This window comes from Myotis brandtii, unplaced genomic scaffold, assembly GCF_000412655.1.
Source record: "Myotis brandtii unplaced genomic scaffold, ASM41265v1 scaffold358, whole genome shotgun sequence".
In the NCBI taxonomy this organism is placed as follows: Eukaryota; Metazoa; Chordata; class Mammalia; order Chiroptera; family Vespertilionidae; genus Myotis; species Myotis brandtii.
The window spans coordinates 442,400-452,937 of record NW_005363772.1 but is presented as its reverse complement, the minus strand read 5'-3'; positions in this window follow the sequence as shown (position 1 = coordinate 452,937).

Below are 10,538 nucleotides of genomic sequence, written 5' to 3'. Positions count from 1 at the left end.
TGGCTAATATGCAAATTGTGCCCTCGGGAGTTCAACTGGGAGACCAGGAGTTCAATTGCTTGCTATGACATGTGCTGACCACCAGGGGGGCAGTGCGAAACATGGCAGGCAACCAGCAATGGCAGTGGGGCGCTGAAGGAGCAAGAGAAGGAGGAGGCGGGGAGGCAGGGAACCTGATCGGCCCTGATCACTGGCCAGGCCTAGGGACCCTAACCATGCCTGCACAGATTTCGTGCACCGGGCCTCTAGTTTATAAATAACTAGTTTTTCTCCCTTCCAGCATATAATAAAACTACACTTCTCAACTCCTTTGAAGTTAGATATAGCCATGTGACTTGGGTTAACTCATGAAATCTAAGTAGAAGCAACATATATCACTTTCAGACAGAAATATTTAATTGCCAAAGCAACTTTTCTTCTCTAGTAGCAATCATGAAAGCATGAAAATAGGACCTCCATAAGCCTGAGTCCTTGAGTGACTACAATAAAGAATCATATTGGTTAATGCAACATAGCATAGTTTAGCCTATCCTGACTGATATGGCATTTTATAGACTAAATAAAATGAAGTGGCTCACTCAAATTGGCAAAACAAAGTTGCAAAAAAACTCTCATGGTTCTATTCTAGATTTGCTACATCAACCCAGGCTCAAGTAATATGTCCTCTAAGAACCTCAAAATTAAGCAACACCTGATTTGATGTGTATTTATTATACAGGTGTTCCCCCCAAAATATATACACACTTTAATAGCTGATAGCTCAATTTTGAAAATGAAGTGTATTTTAATAAACACTGCCTTTATAATTATTCAAAGTGTGTGTATATATTTTCGGGGACATCCTATATGTATCCACATAAGAAATAACTGGTTCTTTGGATTGAACTGGCAAATTAGATTAGTTAAAGCAACAGTAGTATTGGATGTTAAAATAAACAAAGACTAAATGTACCAATGTATGTTATGTTACGGATTAAAAAAATGCTATATTGTGGCTTTCTAAATATTTAGAATAGTGAGGTCTCTGGATTACTTAAACTTCTAGCTTTTTTATTCAGACGATCAGTAAGTGACCCTAAATCGATCCTCTACCTAAATAATTAGTATTCGAGATTAATAAGAAATATCAGCCAAGAAGACAGTTCCTTGACTACTCTGTGACTAGATGAGACTTCAAATATAGTTGTAAGAAGCTTAGAAATGTTCCTTGCCATTTACGTTAATACCCATGGATCCCTGTCATCTGGACATGCTGATCTATCTTCAAGTGAAAATGTACTTGGCAAACAGGCTTTCGGTTGAAATATGTTTTTGCAAGATTTCATGACTTGGCAGCCCAATTTCTTCTTTTATATGAAATAGATTTTTTTTAAAAAAAGAATTTCATATCTTGGCCACTTCAAAGTCCACAAATTTCACACTCAGTTTTCACTTGTGTTCACTCTTACTGGTGATATTTTAATAGCCCTTGTTTAAGTACTTTTTATGTCATTTATTTTTTGTGTTTTTGGCAGCCTGTGACCTATTTCCTTTCAGCTTTAACCAATGCCAATTACTTTATTTCTTTACCTGATGTTTTGCTCATTTCCTCCCATAAGCCCATCTTTCAGGATTGATGAGAGATATATGATTTTTTTTTATTCAAAATAGTTTTAGGAGCAATAGTACTCAAACTCCACAGGAAACAGGAAGTCTCTTTTATAATATTCATTCATTCATTTTAAGTATCAGAATGGTCTTTCACAACTCACTTAAGCCTTTAATTCCTTAGTTTCCCCATCTCCCAAATATGAATGACTGCCATAGTCCTCATTTTAAACTCAAAGAATATTTTGAAAAAATGAAATATATTTCTAAAACCCCCAATCTTGTAAAAAAGAACTAGATATATTTAAGACATATGAGTCAGATCTGTATACATTTGGGACAATGGCATTTTAAAACAATTGTGCTATAAGCTGTGGAATGAGCTTCAGAGTTCAGAGTTCAACAGAGTTAGAGTTTCCAAGTGTCAAAGTAAATCATAATTTGATTTCACAAAGGACTTAGCAGACCCACATCATTTTAGACATCATGTCTGAAAAAATAAACCCCGATATTCTAATTCTTATACTCAGAACAAAAAAAAACACAAAAACAAAAACAAGAACTTGATTAACTGAATCAGGTGTCATGTTACATGCCATTTCTGGAAGTATTCTCAGTATTAATAAAAATAACTAAAATTTCTTACAGTGCTTACAGTATTTCAGTTCCTTTGTGGGTGTTTATTACTTTACCTCATTTATTGGAGTTCTCTCATAACAACCAAATGAACTAGAAAAATTTCTTATCAACCCCATTTTACATATTCAGAAAGTTGTAAGTTAATCAATTGCATCGAGGTTACAAAGCTAGTTATCAGTAAACCTCAGATTTGAAGACAGTAAGTATAATTCCAGAGTCTGCATTTTAACTATAAGTATATAACTTTTTGAAAATATTGATCAGATTATTTTAGGACACTTATAGAAAATTTTCAGATTAACAGACAAAATAGGAAACAATATAGGAGATGCTCTACCTCAGACTGATTTGCAGTTAATTTGTTAATTATCTTTACAAATATCATTTCACATTTTTTCAAAATATTTTTTGACTTTAAAAGGAGGAATCTGGCAGACATTCCTATTTAGTAGATGGAGAAATTTTACCAGAGTAGAGGAATGTAGAGGTACCTGAATTGGATCAGAGAGAAGCAAGTGACTAGTATGTTGGGAAATCTCAGAACCACATCAAGTGATGCATGTTTTCTTAAGACTTAATGGATTTGGTCTCACAGAGACAAGACTCAGTAGGACATTACAATTTAGTTAAAACATTCTAAAAGCTGTCATGTGATAAAGGAAGGAGGCTGACTCTGTGTTGGTCCAAAGACACTAATAAGAGCCCTTCAACAAAAGTTACAGTGTGAAGACCGATCGGCAGTTAATGTGTTAATCAATCACCACTCTATGAACATCCTATCAGAGCAGATGAAAACACATATCGGAAGTCTCCCTGATTTATTTTCAGTGAACAATTGTGCATCTCTAGTAGTTGTTGGGGGAAATTTTCAAGGGGGTAAGAGCAACTTACCAGAACTTTTTTTTTAACATTTAAATATATTGATTTATTTATTAAAATTTATCTTAATTGTTGAGAGTATTACAGATGTCCCCTTTGTTTTTTATGTTGTTGTCTTTTTCCCCATTGACCCCCTCCTCCCTGCACCTGCCCCTCCCAGGCCTTCACCACACTATTGTCTGTGTCCATGGGTTATGCATGTATGCATATAAGTTCCCCAGTTAATCTCTACCTGCCCCCCCAACCCCCACCTCCCCTCTGAAATTATCAGTCTGTCCCATGGTTCTTTGCCTCTGGATCTATTTTGTTCATCAGTTTATTTGTTCATTAGATTCCACATATGAGTGAGATCATGTGATACTCATTTTTCTCTGAATGGCAAGTAGCCAGAACTTTTGAAATCTATCAGGGAGACTTCCACAGAACTTTAGCAGATCTAGCACCCTTAGCATGCATACACAGGCAAATTACCCAGTGCGTGTCACTCCCTCTAATTCAAGTAACATTATTTGAAGTGCTCTCAATTATAAGTGCATGGGGAAGGTTAATCAACTGTTTTAAAATAAGAAAGCCCATGTCAGGCTTCTATCAGATTTACTGATAAAAGCTATAAAAACACAGGCATAAAAATACTTTGGAGATTATGCATATGATTAGCCCTTGAACATCATGGGGCTTAGGGGTGCAGTTAAAAATCCACATGTAACTTTTGACTCCCCCAAAACTTAACTGCTAAGAGCCTACTGTTGACTATAAAAACATTCGGTTAACACATGATTTATATGCTATATGTATTATAATCTATAGTCTTACAATAGAGTAAGCTATACAAACTAAAATGTTATTAAGAGTATCATAAGGAAGAGAATATACATTTACGGTATTGCTTGTATTTTTGAAAAAAATGTGTGTGTCAACCCATGTAATTCAAACCCATGTTGTTCAAGGGTCATATATATAAATATTTTTACCACCAAATCATCTAATCATCTGGAAGCTGAAAGTCCTTACACTGGAAAACACATACAGTCAGGGATTATGTATTCACTGTTGACTCTCAACACCTAGCACAGAAGCTCCCATAATGCATGGTTGTTTCATGACTCACAGCAAATAGAATAGGTAGTCATTCCCAGGAATTGTATGAAAATAATGATCAGAAGTGAATTGAGATTAAGTCACAGAACCTCTGAAAATATTTTTAATCTTTTCTGTTGCTTTATGCTTTGACTCCAAAGATTTGAGTTCAGAACTTACGAAAATAGGAGATAAGTAGTCTAGACAGTTCTGCTTAAAACAGTAGAGCAGCTCATTTTTTCCTAAGAAAAGAATCTTTCTTTTGCAGTTAGACCTGAGCTCAGTTGTATTTTCAGAAAGGCCCATTTTCATAAAAAGAATTTTGTATGCATTGCAACTTAAATACAGTATGGCAATACTGGTGAGCAGACTTCTGGGTTTAACAGCTTTGTTAAAAATTAAGAACACAAAACCAGACAGCAGGATAGCATGGAGAGAACTTTCATTATGTTTAAACAATTGAATGTCAATGCTAATAACTGACTCCTGCTGGATTCCATTCTTTCCCAACAAAAAGGAAACCACTTATTCACACTATAATGTTTCCTTCATGTGAAACATTCTAAGCTGCATTCATGTGCTGCAGATGATGTGGTGAAGAAAGGCTTCTGACCCTGGAATAACTGCCGAACAACTTGGGAGTTGGTCACCCTATGTCCATTCTATTCCTTTCCTGGAACACTGGCTGCCTTCCTAACCACTGCACAGAGTACGTGCAAGGAATCAAACCAAGAGCAAGAAGAAGGAGGGAGGGGCTGCGGGTAGTGGCATCACTGCTAATGGTGTGACTGGCCTCCAGTCAGAAAGCTCTGTTCTCATGCTCTCTCCTTCATCTGACTGATGAACATGTTACGTTTTAGAAATGAAACACTGTATGTCTCCTTCATAGGAAAGCAGTATAATTATAAAGGAGAATATTTTTAACTCATTATTTATGTTTGGAATATTATAAGTTTAAAAATGCTTTAAAAAAGAAGAAAAGAGAAAGAAACTAGAGCATTAAATAGTGCCGTGTACATAGTTAGGTTGATTGCAAACTTTTTCATAGTTCTGTATTTAACCAGTAAATGGTAAAAAAAAGAAAATAACTTAAAGAAAATGTCAAGTGAAGCAACGACCAGGAGTGGGCAAACTTTTTGACTCGAGGGCCACAATGGGTTCTTAAACTGGACCGGAGGGCCGGAACAAAAGCATGGATGGAGTGTTTGTGTGAACTAATATAAATTCAAAGTAAACATCATTACATAAAAGGGTACTCTCTCTTTTTTTTTTAGTTTTATTCATTTCAAACGGGCCGGATTCGGCCCGCGGGCCTTAGTTTGCCCACAGCTGAACTAGACCAATTTAGACCAGGTCAAGTTAGAGTACCATATTGTAAAAAGTATAGAATCCCCTCATGAAACCCCAAGACTCCCCACTTTCTTTGAGGATAAACAGATTAATCAGTCAACAACAAATATTGAATTATCTACTGGACGCATAAGTGCACAGCACTATACCAAATCTAGGCAAGCCAGGCCAAGATAAATAACTTCATTTGTTTTAAATTAACCCCACTGCTCTAAAAATGTAATTTTACAGAATACATAAAAGCAAATTAGTGATTGATTTTCAAGCAGGTGAATGTGAAAGCTTTGATTGAAAATGTTCTAAACATTTTTAATCTTTCTTCCGACCCATAACAGTAAAACTGAAAATAAGCACTTATACAACCTGGCCAAATATTTAGATAAAGAATGAGTTCGTAACCAGCAATATCTTAAAATGTGTTTGAGTTATTCTATATGCTACTTAAATAGTTAAACTGTCAGCCTGGGATTTTGTATATATTCCTCATTAGGTTGCTTCAAAGATCCCAGGGTAGGTATATCTGCATTTTAAAATTTTGTATTTTTCCATGGTTTATATGCCCCATAAAATGCCTCAAGAACTTTATGAGGGATGTTACATTAATATGTGTTATTATAAATATGATTTAAATATCTAAAGCATTACAGAGTGATTACTGTTCAATAAGGCAGCGTGCATAAAAGGGTTATCTCCACACTGTGCTTAGGTTTCTACAATATAATATAATGAATTGTTCAATATAGTTTGCATGCTATTTGTCTCTGTTTCTTCCTAGGCTCGAGGGAAGCTGATGTGCAATCCTCTAACAAGGCGATCATAAATTGCAGAACAATAAACAGCCCTTGAGATTTTTAGATAGTATGTGGTTAGCATGCAATCCATCTTGGGAAACTTGATTTAATACCTCAAAGGAACATCTCTGACAATGCTCAACATTGTTTTAAACTGCTGCTAAATCAATTAGTGCATTGGAGAATCCTAATGTGTCTGCCGCGTTCATAGCCTCACCCAAGAACTCAGGCTGGTTATTTCCTAAAGCAAAAGATTTAGGGAGCCACCGCATGGATGCACTTGGGTTCCCTGGAAATCATTAAAGATAATCCTGCGTGAAAGAAGGGATGAACCCACCTCCCTAAATCATCAAGATCAATGGAGGCGTCATCTCCAAAACTCATCTCAGTGTTTCTGAATTACTCTTCCTCTAGCCAAGAGGATACACTTAAATAAAAGGTAACTATGACTAGTATTCTGAAGTCAAGACTTTGAGTCTCCCCCCCCAAAAAAAGATTAATTATTTTTTTGCTTTAATATGTGCATTTCCTTTTGTATATATAATGTATCTTGTAACAATATTTGTATTATATTGGAAGACCTCCAGCATTTATAGATATTATCTAATCCTCGCACATTTGTTAACTTGTAAAGTAGAAACAATAGGTAAAAAGCAACAATAAACAAAACCTTCCCAATGGGGGAAAAAAGATAATGGCAATAATTTCTCAGTTTATGATAAATTATGCAATCCTATTTTTTACTGCACTAAACGCAATAATTAACATAACAATTGCAATGAAACAGGAGGATCATGACCTCCCCTTAAAATTCATGGTACTTCCTCCATTTCTTAACTGGTGTCCTTTTATTTTTCCACATTAATTTACTGAAGACAATGCTCAGGCAATCCCTTGTCTTTCTTTCCATCTTTTGTTATGCTGGCGCAATAGTCTTGCTTTTTCAATATCTCACAGACCCACTGGGTCCTGTTCCCTGCAGAGTGAAATCATAGATTGTGCCTCAGCCATACCGCAAGCACGGTGGCTCTTTCCTTCTAAGGCAAGTTCACTCCGTTTATGCCACAACACTAATTGATGGGATTAAGAAACAAAGCAGAAGGAAACAAGGCAGTTAATCAGTCCAATGAAAAGAAGCTTCTTTTTGTTTTTCCTTTAACAATGCTGAGTACCTGTTTTACCTGCTTTTAAAAAAAAAATTCTGCAGCATGTTCTGTTGATGTGTAAACACAAGGTTAGTTTCCTCTGGCAAAGTAAAGATTTCAATATTTTATGTCTCTCTTATTTCCTTCAAAGACACGTAGGGTATGATTTTTCTGGAAGTCATCTAAACTTAATATTAACTCACATATATAACGGGAATCTTTACCATATTACCTTCCCTACGTAATGGGACGCCAAAGGGTGAAGGCTGTTATTTCTCCCCTCTCCAAATAATTGAACAAGTACTTAAATAGCCTGATTCATAATTTAGGGTCAGGATAAAGCTCATTTTTCTAACCCCTAAGAGTTATAGACGTGGTTATATTTCACGTTATTTATAACATTAATTCTAGACAAAATGAGAAATAAATAATTTCTAAATGGCATTCCTCACTTTGTTCTCTAGCTCCTTTTTCGGATCATTAATATCTTTGAATAATATATTACAGTATAAGTGACAATAACTTTTCATGTATTTTTTTAAATTATTATTCTCATATGTATTTTTGTTCTGTCTCACTACAATGCTAGAATATAGTTTGGCAGATACTATCCTCATTTTATGTAAGTAAAAATGGAGGCATAACGTGGAAAAGCTGCCAATGGAATGGGGAAAAGTCAATGCCAAAATCAGGCCATTTAAATATTTTAATAACTTTTGTCGTGTTTTGATTGGAAACAAAGTTTATGGTAAAAATTAAGAGAATGTTTTGGTATTAGGTGTCCCTCAAAAATTACCCAAGAGTTCATTCTCACACTTTCTCTCTTTGTCCTCTTAGGTATCAATGAAATTTTATTACATATTGGGACTTGCCCAATGCAGCTGTATTTAGTTTAGCAATCTTTAATAAAAGAAGTGATTCTGATCACAGCATTGGTTTCAATAAATCCTATTCCCACATTATCTTGTGGAGCCTAAATGACATCTTCCTTACAGTTAAACCTTCCGTGATTTTGAAATCTAACAGGACTTGCCACACAGCAGGGGCCCAATAGTGAGAACCTGTTTCATTGATTATTACAGAAACCACTGTTGTTCAAAACATGAACTCCCAAGATAGAAGGGGAAAAATGACATAGTAGAGCTTCCTTCTTGTCATTTTCTTTCTGTAGTGGTTCTATTTAAGTGTTCTTTCTACAATTTTATCCTTTCACCTTGTTCAGATGTATCTCTATATCACACTCCGACCACATTCTTAGGTAATCAGAGGCTTATGGCTCAGTTTGTAGGTAATTCTGGTTCACTGTTATTACTATTTCCTGAAGCTTTTGGGTGCCATATGACCCTTTCTTTTCTTGTTAGCGTCTTTATCAGAAAGTGAAAACATAAAGGTGTTAAACTGAAATCAGTTTGGTTTATGAATTTCTAAAGTCTTCCCAAAAAGAATAGTTGAATGATGTAGTCTTCACTGGAGTAATCCAAACTCTGTATGACATTAATATAGACTGTCAATAGTTATATTCTTATGGGCTCATATATTTAAAAATGTTTTACATCTACTCATCTCCAGGTTGCTGTAATTACACATTTCTTGGCTATTTTGTTTGTGTCCGTTGCTGTAATAGAAATAAAAAGTGGCGACAACACAGAAAACTCTAATACAAGGTAGTGTATTATATTAAATGTTGTAAAAGATATATTAAATGAAGTAGAGCTATGACAAAGAGGGTAGAGAAATTTATCTCTGGGGGAACTGGGGAAGATTCTATAGGAGAGGTAGCTTTTGAGCTTGGTGATAAATAATGGTGTTAGATTGTAGAGAGAGTTAAATACTAAGTTAAGACATTGAATTTATTCTATAAAAGAAAAGCATCTTCACATTTTTAAAGCTAGAGAATAACAGGATCCAAAACTTGATACATACTTTTATGTTGTTTTAAATTGCTCTCTATTCTTTTTTTTAATCCTCACCTGAGGATATGCTTTTATTGATGAGAGAGAGAGAGAGAGAGAGTGGGGCCTTGACTTACGAGTGTCCCGACTAACGAGTTTTTTGAGATACCAGCTGTCTCTCGGCCGATTTTTTGCATTGAGTTGATAGAGTAATTTGAGTTAACGAGCTCCTTAATGAGCTCCTTAACGAGCTCGGTCTCGGAACGAATTAAACTCATAAGTCAAGGCCCCACTGTACATACTTTTATGTTGTTCTAAATTGCTCTCTATTCCTTTTTTTTTAATACTCACCTGAGTATATGCTTTTTATTGATCTGAGAGAGAGAGAGAGAGAGAGAGAGAGAGAGAGAGAGAGAAACATCAATATGAGAGAGAAACATCAATCCCATATGTACCCCACTGAGGACCAAACCCCACAACCTATGTGCCCTGACCGGGAATCAAAACCAAAACCCTTTGGTGCCTGGACACACTCCAACCAACTGACCCATACCAGCCAGGGGGTCTCTATTCATAAAATTCTTCCAATCATTTTATATTTATATTATGATCTTTATTATCCTATAATAGAAAATGTTTGATTACTTATCTCTCAAAAAAACCCCAGAAATTTGAAAATAAGTAACCTAATGATGCTTTAATTAAGCATCAAAAGCATTTGAAATTAGTTCCACTTTCTTTAAATAGTTTTTAAAAATGGACCTTAAGAAATAATTTGAAGATAATAAATATGTTGAACTTAAGACTCCTAGTTGTCTTCATTGAACCTCCAACCAGAGAATCTTCACTAATTCAAATGCCTTTCCAAAGCACTTGACACTCTTTTCAAGATGTTGTCATATTAATTATTTTATTCTTATCCCAGATATTCTTTGAATATATATTGGGTTCCAAGTACTGTGGAGGACAGAATATAGAATCTACATAACTCATCTTCAGTGATCATACTTTTTATGTGGGATATTTCAAAATTAAAATTATTGAAGGCAAGAAAGATGTCTTATACATCTGTATACTCCAAATAGTTATGAGTCCTGGCAAATTATCCAACTTGATTTTTATAGGATTATTTTAGGGATTAAATAAGATAGTATATCTAAAACTCATTATAAACACTC